We start from the raw sequence: 17,355 nt of genomic DNA on the forward strand, positions 1-17,355 counted from the left end.
CAAAAAGTGTATCCTATCAAAATAAAAAAGAATCGACAATGTACCTCAAAAGATATCCATCCAGCAGTGATCAATGAGATTATAGGATCTGAAGCTTCAATCTTAGAATCCATTAGGCAGAGGTTCCCACTTGTGCACATTTTTGTGAGCGGGGATTTGTGGAGATCACATTAAAACCACGAGAGGAGAAATCATTGTGTTGCGATCTAATTTGACTGATCTCCACCAGGATATGTGCAATGCTTCCCATAAAAACCCAAAATTACAATCATAACAAACCATTTTTATTAGCCAAATATATCTCACGTATATTTGGCAATGTGTTGTATATAATATCTTACCTAGTTTAGGATATATATTGTGCATATCTTGTATATTATCTTGCCTAGCTTAAGAGATCTTGTTTTGATGATGGATTATTTTCTAGCACTAGACTTATTTATATAGGAAACGTTTTTTTGTAAATGACGCAAGAAACAAATCAAAAAAAAAAAAGATTGTGTTCTTCATATTCTAGTAGTTCCGCAAACCTTCATGGTATTGTGAGTCAAATTTTCGATCCATGGGAGAGAATTTAGTTCACCAACCATTGGTTCAACAACCTTCGGTTGAACTACCTCCTAAGTCATTGTATGCATTAGCTCCTAATGATGGTCCGGGAACGCTTATTACTCATGTTGTCCTCAAAGGTTCCAATTATGAAGAATGGGCTAAAGGTTTTCGAGTCTCCTTGGGTGCTAAACGCAAGCTTGGTTTCATTAACGGTACGTATCGTAAACCTGATGATAGTTTCACGGATCTTGAGGATTGGTGGACTGCAAACTATATGATTGTTGCTTGGATTTTTAATACCATTGAGCCAAGCGTTCGCTCCACAATTTCTTATCGTGACACTGCTTATGAACTTTGGGAAGATATTAAACTTCATTTTTCACTGGGTAATGGTATAAAGATATATCAATTGAAGTCCGTTGTTGCTAGTTGTAAACAACAGCCTTCTGAGCCTATGTTAGAATATTATGGACGTTTAAAGAAGCTATGGGATGACATCAATGACTTTGATGCTCTTCCTTCTTGCACTTGCACTGGTTGTAGCTGTGGACTCAATGTTACTCTCCGTAACAGACGTATGGCTGATCAGGTGCGTCAATTCCTTATGGGTCTTCAACCATGCTATGACAATGTTAGATCTAATCTCTTGGGTACAGAACCGCTGCCTTCTATACATGTTGTATACTCACGTCTTATACAAGAAGAGGAAGTTCAGATGCATATTCAATGCAGAGCTGAGACATCTGTTACCCCTATGGCGTTTGCTACGCCCAGCCAAAAGCCGTCAGCTTCCAAATCAGGAGGGGGGTCGAAATCCCTATTGAAGTGCACTTACTGTGGTTTTCATGGTCATCTGGAGGACCGATGCTGGGAGAAACATGGTTATCCGGAAGGCCGAGAACCTCGACGTTTAACTGCAGGCCGTGGTAAACTTGACAAATCTGTCAAAACTAATGTTACTCTTGGTGACGTTTCCGCTTCTTTGAATCATGTTCGTCTCAATGGTAAGGATGCTCATATTTGGATTATCGACACTGGTGCTTCCAATCATGTTTGTTGTGATGAATCTCTTTTTCATTCTCTTTATACCATTCGACCTATTCAAATAGGATTACCTAATGGTGCAAGCATTAAGGCGACCAAAATGGGAGTTGTGAAGTTAAATCAAACTCTCGTTTTATCTGATGTATTCTTTGTGCCTACATTCACCTGCAATCTCATATCTGTATCTCAATTCTTAACCTCTCGACATGTTAAGAATATGATTCGTTTTCAATTCACTAACTCTGAATGTGTTATACAGGACCATACCTTGAGGATGACGATTGGTACGGGTAAACTTATGGGAGGGATTTATTGCCTAAAGTCGTGGGAACCAACTCGTGTTAATGTTGTGTCCGGGACGTCTTCTACATCTTTATGGCACCAACGGCTCGGTCATCCCTCCATGCAAGCAATGAAGTTCTTACCTCCAATTTGTGGCACTACTAGTCAGTTAGATTTCCATGCTTGTGATATCTGTTATAGAGCCAAGCAGACTCGTAATGTTTTTCCAATAAGTGATAATAAAGCTACTGATTTGTTTGAGTTAATTCACTGTGATGTTTGGGGTCCTTATCACGCTAATCGGGCCTGCAGCTCAAGATATTTTTTGACTATTGTGGATGATTATTCTCGTTGTGTTTGGGTTCTTTTGATGAAAACTAAAGATGAGGTGCCTCATTTAATGAGAAATTTTTTTGCTTTGATCGAACGAAAATTTTCCAAAAGGGTGAAAATCATGCGAAGTGACAATGGGACCGAGTTCAAAGGTCTTGCAGAATACTTTCGCATGAACGGTATTATTCATCAAACTTCTATAGTCAAAACACCTCAACAAAATGCTAGGGTGGAACGAAAGCATCGTCATATTCTCAATGTTGCTCGTGCTCTTCGTTTCCAAGCTTCTTTACCTATTGATTTTTGGGGAGAATGTGTATTAACCGCTGCGTATTTGATTAACCGAACCCCTTCTCGTGTACTCGATTTCAAAACTCCATATGAGTTTTTATATGGTACTGCTCCCACTCTCGATTCCCTTCGAGTGTTCGGATGCTTATGGTATGCAAAGAATCTTCATTCTTGCGACAAGTTTGATAGTCGTAGTCGACGGTGTATTTTTCTTGGATATCCTTTTGGGAAGAAAGGTTGGTATATGTTTGATCTCTCGACAGGCAATTATTTTGCGTCCCGTGATGTTCAGTTTCTGGAAGAGACGGTGTATTTTTTATACGGTGTATGCTCTTGACATTCTAAAAGGGACAGGTCTTCTTGGTTCTAAACCTGCGAGCATTCCAATGGAAGAAAATCACAAACTAGCTCTTGCGTCAGACAAGCTCATGAGTGAACCCGCTCGTTTTAGGCGCTTGGTAGGAAAGTTAATTTATCTTACTATCACACGGCCTGAACTTTCTTACTCCGTTCATATTTTATCTCAGTTTATGCAACGCCCAACTCACTCGCAATGGGATGCTGCTTTACGTGTTGTTCGTTACTTAAAGAGCAGCCCTGGACAAGGTATTTTGCTTCGATCTGATTCTACTCTTGTTCCACAAACTGTAAGACTTCTCTCATTACCCTACCAGTTTTCAAACTTGATTTTCTTGTAAACTTGATTCAACCATTTGTGGTGGCTCTGCTACCTTACCAAAAGTATGAGAGAAAAAAAAGTTACCATTTTAAAATACCATATGAACTGCCAAAATACTCTCTATGAGACGATCACCATTCTGATACTGTTAGAAAAACCTCACATGTTTCCAACTGCAAACTCTCACCTGCAAACACAGGCAACAAATTAATAGAAAATAAGCAACCTAAATTTGGATATAATAATAATAATGTTTCAGTGGAAATTAAACCTCTATCGTCACCTGCCACATTGCAACATTTTTTTTAACGAAACCAGAGAAAAAAAAGAGAATGGAGGAGAAACTCCGAGTAAAAGAAATGCAAGGGAGAAGACAGGAGGCGGTGAAAAAGAAATAGTGAAAGAGAATAGGAGAGGAGAGGAAAAGATTAGGGATGGCCATTTGCCGCACCCAAACCCATCTACGTCGGTACCCGCCCTTATTGGGTAGGTTTTTATCCGTCGAAACGGGGTTGAGATTGGGTATGAATAATATCCGAAATTAGTGAAGCGGGGATGGGATTCTAGGTCCCCGCCCCGTACGTTCCCATTTTAGTATTTTATATTTTTATTAATTATTTATATTATATTTAAATTAATATATTATATTATATTATATTATAAAAGAAAAGCTAAAAGTATAAGATATCATTAATTATTTATATTATATTTAAATTAAGAAATTATATTATATTATATTATAAAAGAAAAGGTAAAAGTATAAGATATCATTAATTATTTATATTATATTTAAACTAAGAAATTATATTATATTATTTTATAAAAGAAAAGGTAAAAGTAAAAGTATAAGATATCATTAATTATTTATATTATATTTAAACTAAGAAATTATATTATATTTTAGCGATTCCAGTTTCAACGGTAGCTTTCGAATCAGCTTTTAGTACCGGAGGTAGATTTGTGAGTGTCCAACGTAATAGAGTACATCCAAAAACGTTGGAAGCTTTGTTGTGCGCTCAAGACTGGGTATGGGATATGCTGAATGGTAATGAAATTCTCTTTTTATTGAAATGTTTTTTTTTACATTTAATACATCATTATGATTATATGATACACTTTCTTATTTTGGCTAGGTGGATCAAAATTGGATGGTGAAACATTTTGGGAAGAAACTGAAGCAGACGATGAGGTGATCAACATGGAGGAAGATACTTGATAAGAAATAATTAAGAACTAAAATGAGTGATGCTCGTTTATAGACCAATTTATTTTTCTTTGTTTGTTTTACGATGAATTTATGAGTTTGAAATTTTAAATTATTATTATTATTATTGGTTGAACTTAGATATTGATTATTAAATTAACTCATCATATTTGAGCTTAATGTTATGGGTAACCCGTAAAAAACCCGCCCCGTACAGGAAGTAGTGGGTTAGGGTTCTGTGGAAAAGATAAAGGTTTTTATATCAGATAGAAAGTACTCGTCACCTCCCCCATTTAGTGTGCGGCAAAAAACACCATTGCACCACCTGATTATGATCGCAAAAAAAGTGGTTAATCTCCCCTACCGAAGGTAACTTGGTAGATAATATTCTCTATGGTATATTTAGATTAGTTGCAGCTGTTAGGGAAGAGATAAAGATGAGAGAATTGGGAGGAAACGTAGAGAATAAAGATACGGTATGTAGGGATAAAGATGAATAAGAAGATACGATATGGATTTTGTTTCCTGTGATGAGATGAGCGTGGATTTTGACCACCCACCCCATACTGTGTGTTGCAAAAAACATGGAAAAGATCTCAAAACTCAAGATTATTATTGGTCTATATTTTCTCAAATCGGTTTAAGTATTGTTCAGCTTTTAACCACAACTCTCTAAATTGGCCTCAAATTATATATACAATATTACAGGGGACCTTCTAAGCTATGTGAGTATCAATATGCCCCTTTTGCATTGAATACACATTTGTTTAGACTATGGATACGTATAACAGAGGAGAAACTGATGCATACAGGCATGTACACATTGGAATAATGGATCTGCTATAGAAATATTAGATCCAACTTTGAAAGACACATTTTCCAGAAGTGAAGCGATGAGATGCATCCATGTTGGGTTATTGTGTGTTCAAGAAATTGTTGAAGATAGACCAACGATGCCCACAGTTGTCCAAATGCTTAACAACTTGGTGATCGGTCAAGATTATATACCTTCATTCCCTGCATTTTTGGCTGATATTAAGAGACATATAGAGCTCCAAGGCTACAATGAATCGGTAACATGGAGCGCAAATGAAGCTACTGTTACTGAACTATACCCTCGATGATGAAATATCATTACAATGATTTCCGGACTTCTTTTCTTCATCTTAATCGGTAACTCAACTAAGTTGACTTACGGAACCCATGATTCCGCTAGTGTTCGCAGTAGACTATAGAGACAAACCAGCAAGCCCCATATATGTATGTATATGTATCCTTGAAGATTGTGGTTGGGGGTACGTAAAGCAGAAACGTTCCAAAAATAGAAAAAGAGGAAAATGATCATCAGAAACAAAAACATGGGTAGCAGTACGTTAATCTAGTTTCGATCTTCTTCTTCATTGCAATACAAATGCACGACTGCACATCCTGTATATGTATCCTACTAATCGTGATTCTGCTAGTTATTATTTTCTTGTTGTCAGTTTTATTAGGCATTTTATCATTTTATTGTCATAATACAAGATGGTTGTAGCTTGTAAATACGAATTGAGAAATTGAATTTCGCATCAACTTATCCTGATTCGTATAATAACAGCATCTCCAATGATCCTCAATGTGTTTCCTATGTGGACGTTTGGGAAGACATTGTTTTATTGATGTTTAACGAAATTTTTCTTAATTTTAGAAAATTTAAGAAAACCTTTTCCAACGGGAGATATGTTTAGTAGATTGTTTGCCTATTTGTAAGAATACAATTGGTTAGGCAGTTTTAGAATTTTAAATTTTTTAAAAAGTAAACATAAAACTACCCAATTAATTTAGGATAAAGTATGACTAGTATCTTCCCATCCTATAAGAGATCTTTTTAAGAGCTTCTCCAATGGTATGTGTGTGGAGATAAATGTCAAAATCCACTTAGGATGCACATCCATTTTCTCCAAAATCATTTTTCAATCCCGATGTCATAAATCAATGTATGCATGACTTTAGGTAGAAAATATCAACGGAATGTCTAGTTTTCCACATTCCCCATGACATTGTGTACTATCCTAGTCAGCTCTTTTTAATTAAAAATATATTTTATTTACTAACATTAATCCTAATATAATAAATAATCATTTTTAAATCTAATAAAATCTTAAAATTACTAAACATAAAATTTACATTTAATAAGAAAATGATCATAAACAACACCATTTGAGATGAATAACTTTTTTCACCTGAACTTAAGGAAAATTTGGAATACAGATGTTTTGTTTGTGTTGCCACATAGGAAATACATACAACAACCATTGGAGAAGCTCTGAAATCAAAGGATCTACTTGAGGATGTTAAGCTAACCATTTGTCACCTAATCCTCACATTCGAGTTGAAGACCATTTTGCTATTAAATTCTCAATAAATTCTAGGTGGCAAAAAATTTAGGAAAATGACATCCTCCTATTGGAGATGCTCTAAGTAGATAAAACAATCGTATAACTTTTTAAAATCTTACTAGTAAAAGGTGTATCTTTCTCATCTTGTTTTATTATTGTAAGAAAAATGGAACTCAAAGAAAATACCTTTGAATATCTTCCTTCTTCCTAGGAACTTTCTTTAGTTGCCATACATTTTTCTTCATTTGGGACCACCTTGATTCGGCCTTTTACCTTTCTTTCTAAATTGCACACGGTTTTCTTTTCGTCTTACACGTCTGCTGAATTCACATGACTAGTATACTGTGACATAGTCAGTCGCATCCACACACATGTTTTGAACTTGTGGATAAAAATGATTTCTCTAGTCTTCTTAATAGACTTCAGAGTCAAATGTATATGTACCCTTGAATACTGTGGTTGGTGTAACGGAAAAACTGTTAAGTTTTGGTAATTCTCTGTCTTTTCATTCATTCATTACGTATCAATTTATACAAGACCAAACTTGGGTTACAAGACACAAACCCTAAATCTACCGACTTGAGACCGATTACTTGGATCTCAAGTTTGCTACGTACGTAAACAGACCATCTACATGGACTATCCAAGTTGGTCCATCTAGATGGACTATCCAAGTTGGTCTCAGAAATCCAGACCGAATACGTAGGTCTCAAGACACAGTCTTGAGTCCAACACTACGTATCTTTTAATACCCCCCTCAAGACGGAGCATGTAGGTCACAAATGCCCATCTTGGACAAAAGACCTTGAAATTGAGCTTTCCCTAAGGATTTGGTGAAGATATCTGCCAATTGCACCACCGTAGGAGTGTAAGAAGGGGATATAATCTTCTGTACGATAGCATCTCGAAAAACATGACAGTCCACCTCTATATGTTTGGTTCGTTCATGAAAGACTGGATTCTGAGCAATTTATAATGCTGATTGACTATCACATAGGAGCTGCATTCCATGCGGATGACGAACCCCCAAATCACCAAGTAATTGTTTTAACCACTTCAACTCACATGTTGCTGCCGCCATGGATCTGTATTCTGCTTCAGCTGAGCTTCAAGAAACAGTTGGTTGCTTCTTTGTCTTCCAAGACACCGGTGAATGCCCAAGACGAACAAACCATCCTGTCAATGAACGTCTAGTCAAAGGACAACTTGCCCAATCTGAGTCACACCACCCTTGCAAACTTAGGGTACTATCAGAGCGCAACAAAATGCCTTGCCCAGGATTCTTTTTCAAGTATCTAACCACTCGAAGTGCAGCTTCCCAATGTTCTATTCTCGGTTTTTTCATAAAGTGAGACAGTGTATGCACCGAGTATGTAAGATCAGGTCTAGTCACTGCCAAATAAATCAGTCTACCAATTAGTCTTCTATATTTTTCCACATCAACAAACAAATCTCCCTGCGCCAAAGCCAGACGATGATTAGTCTCCATTGGAAACTCAGCAGGTTTAGCTCCTAATAAACCCGTTTCCATGAAATATCCAATGCATATTTCCTCTGGCATATATAAATACCCTGTTTACTGCGATCTATCTCCAAGCCGAGAAAATGTTTCAATTTTCCCAAATCTTTCATCTTGAAACATTGTCCCAAGTATGATTTACATGTATGAATCTCCACTAGATTATTCCCTGCAATAATAAAATCATCTACATAGACCAAGACATTAAGATGCATGTCTCCCTTGGTCATAGTAAAAAGAGAGTAGTCTGAGTATGCTTGCCGAAAACCATATTTCTTCAAGGCTTTTGATAGTTTGGCAAACCAACAACGAGGAGCCTGTCTTAAACCATATAATGATTTCTTCATTTTACACACCATATTTGTCTGACCTTTGGCAAATCCAGGTGGTATCTTCATATACACCTCCTCCTCCAAGTCTCCGTGAAGAAATGCATTATGTACATCCATTTGATGTACTTCCCAATGTTTAACTGCTGCGGCAGCTAGAAAAGTACGTACCGTTGTCATTTTTGCAACTGGTGCAAATGTCTCTTTGTAATCCAACCCTTCAACATGATGATTCCCAAAGATCACCAAGCGTGCTTTTAAACGTACCAACTTCCCATTTTCATCATACTTCTCCGTGTAAATCCATTTACTCCCTAGTGCTCTCTTGCCCGGCGGTAATTCTTGCAATTCCCAGGTACCTTGTTCTTCCAAATCTCGGATTTCTGCTTCCATGGCTTTCCTCCACCCTGGATTCTTCATGGCTTCTTTAAAGTTGCGTGGTGCAGACCCAGCTGTTATAGCTGCAAGATATTTCTTATGCACAAAAGAAAATTTATCACAACTAACATAATATGTCAAAGGATAAGGCGTACCTGAGGATGATGATTGTGTAGAATGAGGATGAGGTAGACTGTTTGCTCGAATGGTGTGCGTCACAAATCCTTTTAGTCTGCTAGAAGGGATCTTCTGACGCTTCCCTTTACCCATGTCACCCTCAACTACAACATCATTGGGAGAAGCAACATTTTCTTCATGCTGTTTCGGGACATCATATTGTATTCTCTCCTTCATACTTTCGGACTCAGCTGAAACACCAGCACCTTCAGTCTCAGTAAAAGGACCAGCATCCTCGGTCTCAGCTGAACCATCAGCGCTGTCTGTCTCAGTTGAAACGCAAGAGCTGTCCGTCTCAGTTGAAACGCCAGCGCTGTCCGTCTCAGTTGAATCTCCACCTTGAGGAGCTAATATTGCTCCTTCTCTTTTTTCACCTTCACTCCAGTACTCATCAGGACTGGACTGAACCCTCTCAGCCGATACACCTTGCATATCAGTCGCAGATGAAGCGTTAAATCTCGACTGCATCATCTCAGTCGCCATCCTACGCGATACACCATCAGTCTTAAACGTAAATTGATGTTCAAAAAACTTGACATCTCTTGACACTCTAAATTGTTTCGTGTCTAAATCATATACTTTCCATGCCTTTTTACCAAACGGATACCCAAGGAAGACACACCTTCTTCCTCTACTCGCAAACTTATCCCTTTACTACTTTCATCATGCACATAGCACATGCATCCAAATACCTTCAACTGATGATATGGAGGTTGTTTTCCAAACAAAAGTTCATATGGAGTTTTATGATCTAAAATAGGTGTAGGCGTACGATTGATTAAATACGCAGCCGTCAATGCGCATTCCCCCCAAAACCTTATTGGCAAATTGGCTTGAAATTTCAAAGCCCTTGCCACATTCATTATATGTTAATGTTTTCTCTCAACTCTTCCATTCTGTTGCGGTGTACCTACACAGGATGTCTCAAACACTATCCCATTAGTTCGAAAGTATCAATGCAATGCATTGAACTCAGTTCCATTATCACTTCTAACAATTTTGATTTCTTTATTAAACTGACGCTTCACAAGAGCAATGAAGTTAAGAAATGTCTGTTCAACTTCAGTTTTGTTTCGAAGCAAATAAATCCACACACCTCTTGAAAAATCATCTATTATTGTCAAAAAATAATGTGCTCCACACGATGACTGAGTCTTATACGGACCCCATAAATCTATATGAACCAACTCAAAAATACAACTGGATTTACTGAAACTACTAGCAAAACTATTCCTATGATGTTTTTCTCGTGGACAGATATCACAAGCATCATTATTCTTCTTTATTAACCTACTCACTCCTTGTAACTTCTGCAAAACTTTCTCTGAAGGATGTCCTATACGCCGATGCCATAGCTCATACGTATCTCCATTAACAGCCATAACTTCAACTGATCACATTCAAAAAAAGAAAAATAGAAAAATGTTCATCGAAAACAAAAAGATAGAAAGTTGTTCGATCTTCTTCATCTACTTGTTTCTTCTTTCTAACTTATTGATCACCATACACTACACAACTGCACAGCCACAACCAGATTTTGTTTATCAATATTGTTACGGAGATAATTACACTACTGGCAGCACATTCCAAGCTAATCTCAATCGCCTTTTTACTTCAAGCATCCAAAATAGATACTATAACGCCACCAATGGCCAAAGCCCGGATACTGTTCACGGGTCTTTACAGTGCAGAGGTGATATCCAGCAACATGAGTGTCAAAGTTGTGTCGATTTTGCTATTCAAGATTTCAACAAAACGGGTAGATGTCCAAATTCTAAACAAGCGATTATTTGGTATGAGAAATGTATGCTAAGGTATTCAAATGAATATTACTTCAATTCTATGCAACAAACTCCAGGAGGTTATCTTTGGAATAATTCTGGTAACGTTTCTAATCCGAATCAGTATAGCCAAATTTTAGGTGATTTAATGGATGATTTAGCAGGACAAGCTGGGTCTAGTTTATCTGCTAATTTCGCTACTGGAAATAAAAGTATTAATAATTTTCAGAAGATATATGGATTAGTAGAGTGTACTCCAGATATACCATCAGGAACTTGTAATCGATGTCTTCGTGGAGCAATATCCGAATTACCAAAATGTTGCTATCGGAAAAGTGGTGCAAGAGTTATTAGACCTAGTTGCAATTTAAAATATGAATTAGATGATCCTTTCTTTGAATCTACGATTACTCCTCCACCACCTCCTTTATCGTCAACGAATGCAATTGTACCAAATGGTAGGTAGTACTCTGTCTCTTGAAACGAAAATTGTTGTGAATAATGATTTCTGTTCCTAATTGAGAAATGTTTATATTCTAGCAGCCAACAGGAATAACTCATCCAAAGTTATTATCAGTATAGTTGTTTCTTCAGCTATGGCGGTACTTTCTGCCATTATCTTGGGATTCTTCTGTTTCCGAAGAAAAAAAACACAGAGAAAGAAGTTTGAAGGTAAGTAATAATCCCTCAAACATGACATGATCTAGGTATCTTGCTAAATGTGTTGCACTTTTTCTTGTTTTGGGCATAAAGGTGTGGATGATGAGACTCAAATTACAGCGGAATCTTTACAATTCAACTTCAGTACAATAAGTGCTGCTACAAATAATTTCTCTGAAGCTAATAAACTTGGAGCAGGTGGATTTGGCTCTGTTTACAAGGTATACTAAAACCTACAAAAACCCATGCATGTTCAAACTTAGACCTCTTAGCAGGTAATTGTTTTTGCATATTTCCGTAAGGCTTAGAATTGTTTTTGTTTTTTTTTTACCATTTGACGTCCTCAGGGTGCACTACCAAACAGGCGAGAAATAGCCGTGAAGAGACTATCGAAATTTTCAGGACAAGGTGGTCTAGAATTCAAAAATGAAGTTACATTAGTAGCTAAACCAGCTTGTTGGTTTCAGTGCAGCTGGTGAAGAAAAACTACTCATCTATGAATACATGCCAAATGGAAGCCTTGACCAAATCCTATTCGGTTTGCCTCCTATTCTTTGTCTGTTCACCATGGTAGGAGTTATAGATTAAAAGGGCGGTCTAAATGTTTGATTTTTTGGTGTGATAAATGTGTAGATCCGATTAAATGCGCACAACTGGATTGGGGAACACGATACAAGATAATAGGAGGGGTAGCAAGAGGACTTATCTATCTCCATGAGGAGTCTCGACTGAAAATCATCCATCGTGATCTCAAAGCTAGCAATATATTATTAGATGTGGACATGAATCCTAAAATTGCAGATTTTGGCATGGCTAGGCTTTTTGTCCTTGATCAAACTCAAGAGCATACAAGAAGAATTGTTGGAACCTAGTAAGAATAAACTTCCAACTTTTGACCGTCTAATTGTTCATAACTGTATCAAATCATATTTTCATATTCTTATGTTCTTCCGGTTTTGGTATTTGCAGTGGTTACATGGCTCCAGAGTATATTCTGCATGGTCATCTCTCTGTGAAATCCGACGTTTTTAGTTTTGGTGTCTTAATTTTAGAGATACTTTCAGGGCAGAAGAACATTAGTTTTCGTAAATCAGATGTAGCTCAGGACCTTTTAAGCTCTGTGAGTATCAATAAATATTTTTTGCGTTCAATCTATTTTCGTTTATGCGATGGACAATAACACGGAGTAGAAACCAATTTAATGCAGGTATGGAGACATTGGAACAATGGATCTGCTATTGAAATATTAGATCCAACTTTGAAAGACACGTGTTCTAGAAATGAAGTGGTGAGATGCATCCATGTGGCATTATTATGTGTTCAAGAAAATGTTGAAAATAGACCCACAATGCCCATGGTTGTCCAGATGCTCAACAGCTACTCTGCGACTGCTCCAGCTTTACCTTTAGCACCTGCTTTTTTTGTTGGCAGTACCATACATATGGAGCCCCAGTCGACCTTAGGCTACAGTGAAGAACAAGGAAGCTCGAATAAAGAGTCGATCAGTAAAGCAGCAACGCGGAGCGTGAACGAGGTTACAATTAGTGAGCTAGACCCTCGATGACGATTCACCACTACATTTCAAGAGTATATATTCTTGTTCATTTGTCCTCTTCTTTTTTCTAATTACATTGGGACTACTTGAACTTTTTTCATTGTTCATTCAAGAATGGCAGATTGATTACATATGAAGTGGTATGCAACTTACAGTAAATTAGACTTGTTTTTACTTTCTATACATTGGATTTGTGAGCTATCTTATGCTGCATATGGTAATTACTGCTCCCATAAATATGGGATTTTTTTTTGTACCCCCTCTGTCCCTGGTATATAGACGGAGAAGATGAAATCTCTTAGAATAAGAAAATCCATGGTTTTTATAAATTTTTCTTAAAACTAAGAATCTAGATATGCTGGTAAGTTTACATAACTGTGTAGACTCTTTGTTTTCTCATTCAATTTATAAGACTCGATATACAAATTTGTTATACTGATTCAGAGATAATACAGGAAGACTCAGATAATATAGGTTGAATACAACAGGAAGTAAACAAAGGACTCGGACTTTATACAGACTCAGCTGCTTGACCCCGGAATACTTGGTCTTGTTGGTTAACCGTAGGTGTGTGTTGACGGCGCAGCTGTTGGTGGACTATCATATACATGTCCAATACCCCCCTCAAGTTGGAGCGGTAGAAGAATGAGGTCGAACGCCTAACTTGCTTGTAAGACGTCGAAAATGATCCACTCCTAGTGGTTTGGTGAAGAAATCGGCTAGTTGTTATGCGGAAGGAATCTTAGTTAGTTTAACTAGACCAGATAAAAGCTTTTCGCGAACGAAATAACAATCGATTTCGATATGTTTAGTTCTTTCGTGAAAAACAAGATTTTCTGATATGTGAATAGCAGCCTGGTTATCGCAATAAACTCGAATAGGCTTTGGAATATAGCAACATGAAGATCAGTGAATAAATAATGTAAAATGATGAGTGCCAAATATTGTATATATTTATCCCTTTTTGTTGGCATTTAACTCATCTTTTATGCATTAATTCTACATTTTATCCCATATTCTGTATTTTCATTGTTTTCAAGAATAAATATTTTTATTAATTAATTTTGCATTTTTAGGTAATAAATAAAGTTCGGATGAGTCGCGGAGCAAAAAGAGCAGAAAAGTAGTGAAAAGCCGGGAGAAATTACGCAAGGAAGCCGCGAAGAATGGTGCGCACAACCTCATTTTCTACACACAAAAGCGCCTCCGTTCTCAGCCATCAGATCAGTTCTCAGAAGCATCCGACGGTCGCTCCTTCATAGAGCATCAAAATATGAAGTCTCTGCCAAGCACCACAGCGCTGAAATTCCAAGCCTTCAGATTAGATGGTAGTTGAATCCAACGGTCGCTCCCTTGCTGTTCATCGAAGATTGATATCTCCGCCTTACACTACAGTACCTAACTCCATCAAGTACCGTTCGTTTCGTTGTATCCATTCATCCGACGGTCGCTCCTCGCTTGCCTCCGCATCACCGTCCGATTCACCTACCAGCTTCGCATCCAGTGACTCAGCGACGCAGAACATCAAACTCGATACGCCCGCCTAACACCCTATCACCCGAGCCCTACCACCTAACCAAACAACCCTCTTCTCCCATTCTATCGAACCCATCTACCACCATCACCCCCTCTCTGCAGAACCACCTCCTTCCCTGCCGCACCACCATCATCACCACCACTCCCTGACGCCACCAAACACCACCAACTCTCCACAACAACCCTAACCCACATCATTATTTCCCCTTTCACCAACTCTATGTCCTCCTAATCACTCAATTTCACGCCTCTCCCATGTCAGGAACCCTAGAGGTGAAATTGACAAATTAGGTGAAATAGAGTTGCAATTGGAGGCGTGGATAACATCAGGAGAGTCATAGAAAGGATGGGTCGACGTCAATTTGAAGATTAGGTGAGTTAATTTCACTGTTGGAATTTGGGGATTTTTCTATAAACCCTAATTGTATAATTTAGGGGAATTGTGTTTGTGAGCTATAAATAGAGAATGGGTGTAGTGTGAGAAACTTTATGTTTGGATTAGCCAGCATCCAGAACTTTCAAGTTCTGTTAAATTTTAATTTACAAGCTCATGTTCAGTTCAATTTCCATGTTCTGTTAATGTTTTTTTTTTTAGTTCAATTTGCTGCTTAGTTTCATGTTCATGTTAGACTTTCATATCCTGTTATTTATAGTTAATGCTCCTGTTATTTATGTTAATGTGATCATGTTCTGTTAATACCTGTTACTTGTGTCCTGTTAATGCTATTCTCTCCTGTTGATGTTTGTTACATGTTCACTGTTATGTTAAACTTGCTGTTAGATGGAATGCTAGGCTAGATACATTTGAAGCTTTGTTGTGATTGTGCAATGGAAGAAATCAGTGCTCATAGCAAGCTGATCATCTTACCATTCCTTGTGTATGCTTAGGTGCATTGTGTTGATTGAGCATTGGGAGAAACTAGTGCTCATAGCAAGCTAGTTCTCTTCCCATTCTTTTAGTTTACCTCCTGAATGCCTTAGTCTAGCCTTGCTTCATTTCAGTTTCTTTATCACCCCTGCCCTTGGCCTTAGGCCTTGGTTAATTCTTGTTTTGTTTTGCTTTTGTTCACTGTTTTGTTGCTGTTTAGTTTTCATTTGCTTTGTTCCTTGTTTTGCCCTGTGTTGTTTTTGCTTGCACTGCCTTGTCTGTTTCTGCTACACTGCTGCCTCTGCTGCTATTGCTTCTTCTCTGCTGCTGCAACCCTGTTGCTGCTGCATTGCTTTTCTCCTGCTGTGCATTGCCTTCTCTGTCACTTGTGCAGCTGCTGTGCAGTCTTACAGTTCCTGCAGCCAAGCAAAGATCAAAGCCAGCTGAGCCCAATTCAGTTCATTGCTGTGCACTCAAGCCCAAAAGCCTGAACTCACTGTAAGGCCAAAGCCCAATTTGCATTTCTAAGACCAACTGAGCCCAAACTCAGTTCATTTTATTGAAACAAACCCATTAAGCCCAATTGAAGCCAAAAAGCTTCATAGCCCAATAGCAATTTAGGAACCCAATTATCTAAAACACTTCCAAAACACACCCGATCTCTGTGGATCGACCCGTACTTGCACGAGCTACAACCGACGACCGTGCACTTGCGGTATTACTGTAGGCCCCCGTTTCATTTCGCTTCAATTATATACACGTTCCCGGGCCTACCAAGTTTTTGGCGCCGCTGCCGGGGATTGGTGCTGTGTTTTATCCGTGTTTTTCTTAGCTATTTTTGCATTCCATTTCATAGCATTTGCATCTGCATCTGCTTCACTTCATTTGCTGTTGGACCTGCTGTTCCGAACCTGTTTTTCCTCTGCTGGGACGCCACCAAGGAAAAGAACCAAAACCCAACTGGGTTTTTGCAACAATATCAGAGCAGCTGGGTTGTGCTAAAAAGGTAAGCCTAAATCCATTCCATTGAGAGAACCCAACCTGTGGGCTTCCAAATTTTTTAATTGTGGGCTTGTAATAATTAACCCAATTTTTTGGGCTTTTTATTTTTTTATTTTGGGTTTGTAATAATTTATTTGTGGGCTTGTTGTTTAATTTGTGGGCTTGTATTTATTTTGTGTGGGCTTGTTTAAATTCTTTCATTGGACTTGTATTTTGGACTCTGGGTTTAAACCCAGCTGAGCTTGTAACCGATTGTGGGCTTGTTTCCACTCAAGAGTGGACCTCGAAACCAAAGTTTTAAAACAAACGTCGGGCCTTAACCAACTGGGCCAAATTAAACTTTCAAAATTAAAACTTGGATTTTCGTAGGCCGCAGCCTTCATTCCATTTCATTAGAGGCTTGCACAGTGGGCTTGCTCCCATTTCAAAAACCAAATTTTATTGTCTTAATTTTATTTTCCTTTTTTTTTATAAAAAAAAAATAAAAAAAAAAAGAAAAAAAAAAAACCAAAATTTTCTTTTGCTCCCATTTTAAACCAAATTTTCTTTTTCTTTTATATCCCACCAAAACCAAATTTTTCCCAAAAATCCAAACCCATCAAAAAACCAAATTTTTGAAAACCCTTTAAAAACCAAATAGTGGGCTTTGTGTCATTTCAAAATGGACCAATCTCATGCTCTCCATGAATACATGTACCCATCAATACAAATTCCATTATCATGTATTGTCTTACCTCAAACCAATAACCCTTTTAAAATAAATGCAAGCATGATACAAATACTTCCT

At 37.7% G+C, this 17,355-nt stretch overlaps 1 pseudogene; it reads left to right on the plus strand.

Moving 5' to 3' along the window:
* The first annotated feature begins 10,588 nt into the window (after window positions 1-10,588).
* LOC113330132 lies at window positions 10,589-13,171 on the plus strand (annotated as a pseudogene).
* Window positions 13,172-17,355: the final 4,184 nt, after the last annotated feature.

This window comes from Papaver somniferum, unplaced genomic scaffold (assembly GCF_003573695.1).
Source record: "Papaver somniferum cultivar HN1 unplaced genomic scaffold, ASM357369v1 unplaced-scaffold_117, whole genome shotgun sequence".
NCBI lineage: Eukaryota > Viridiplantae > Streptophyta > Magnoliopsida > Ranunculales > Papaveraceae > Papaver > Papaver somniferum.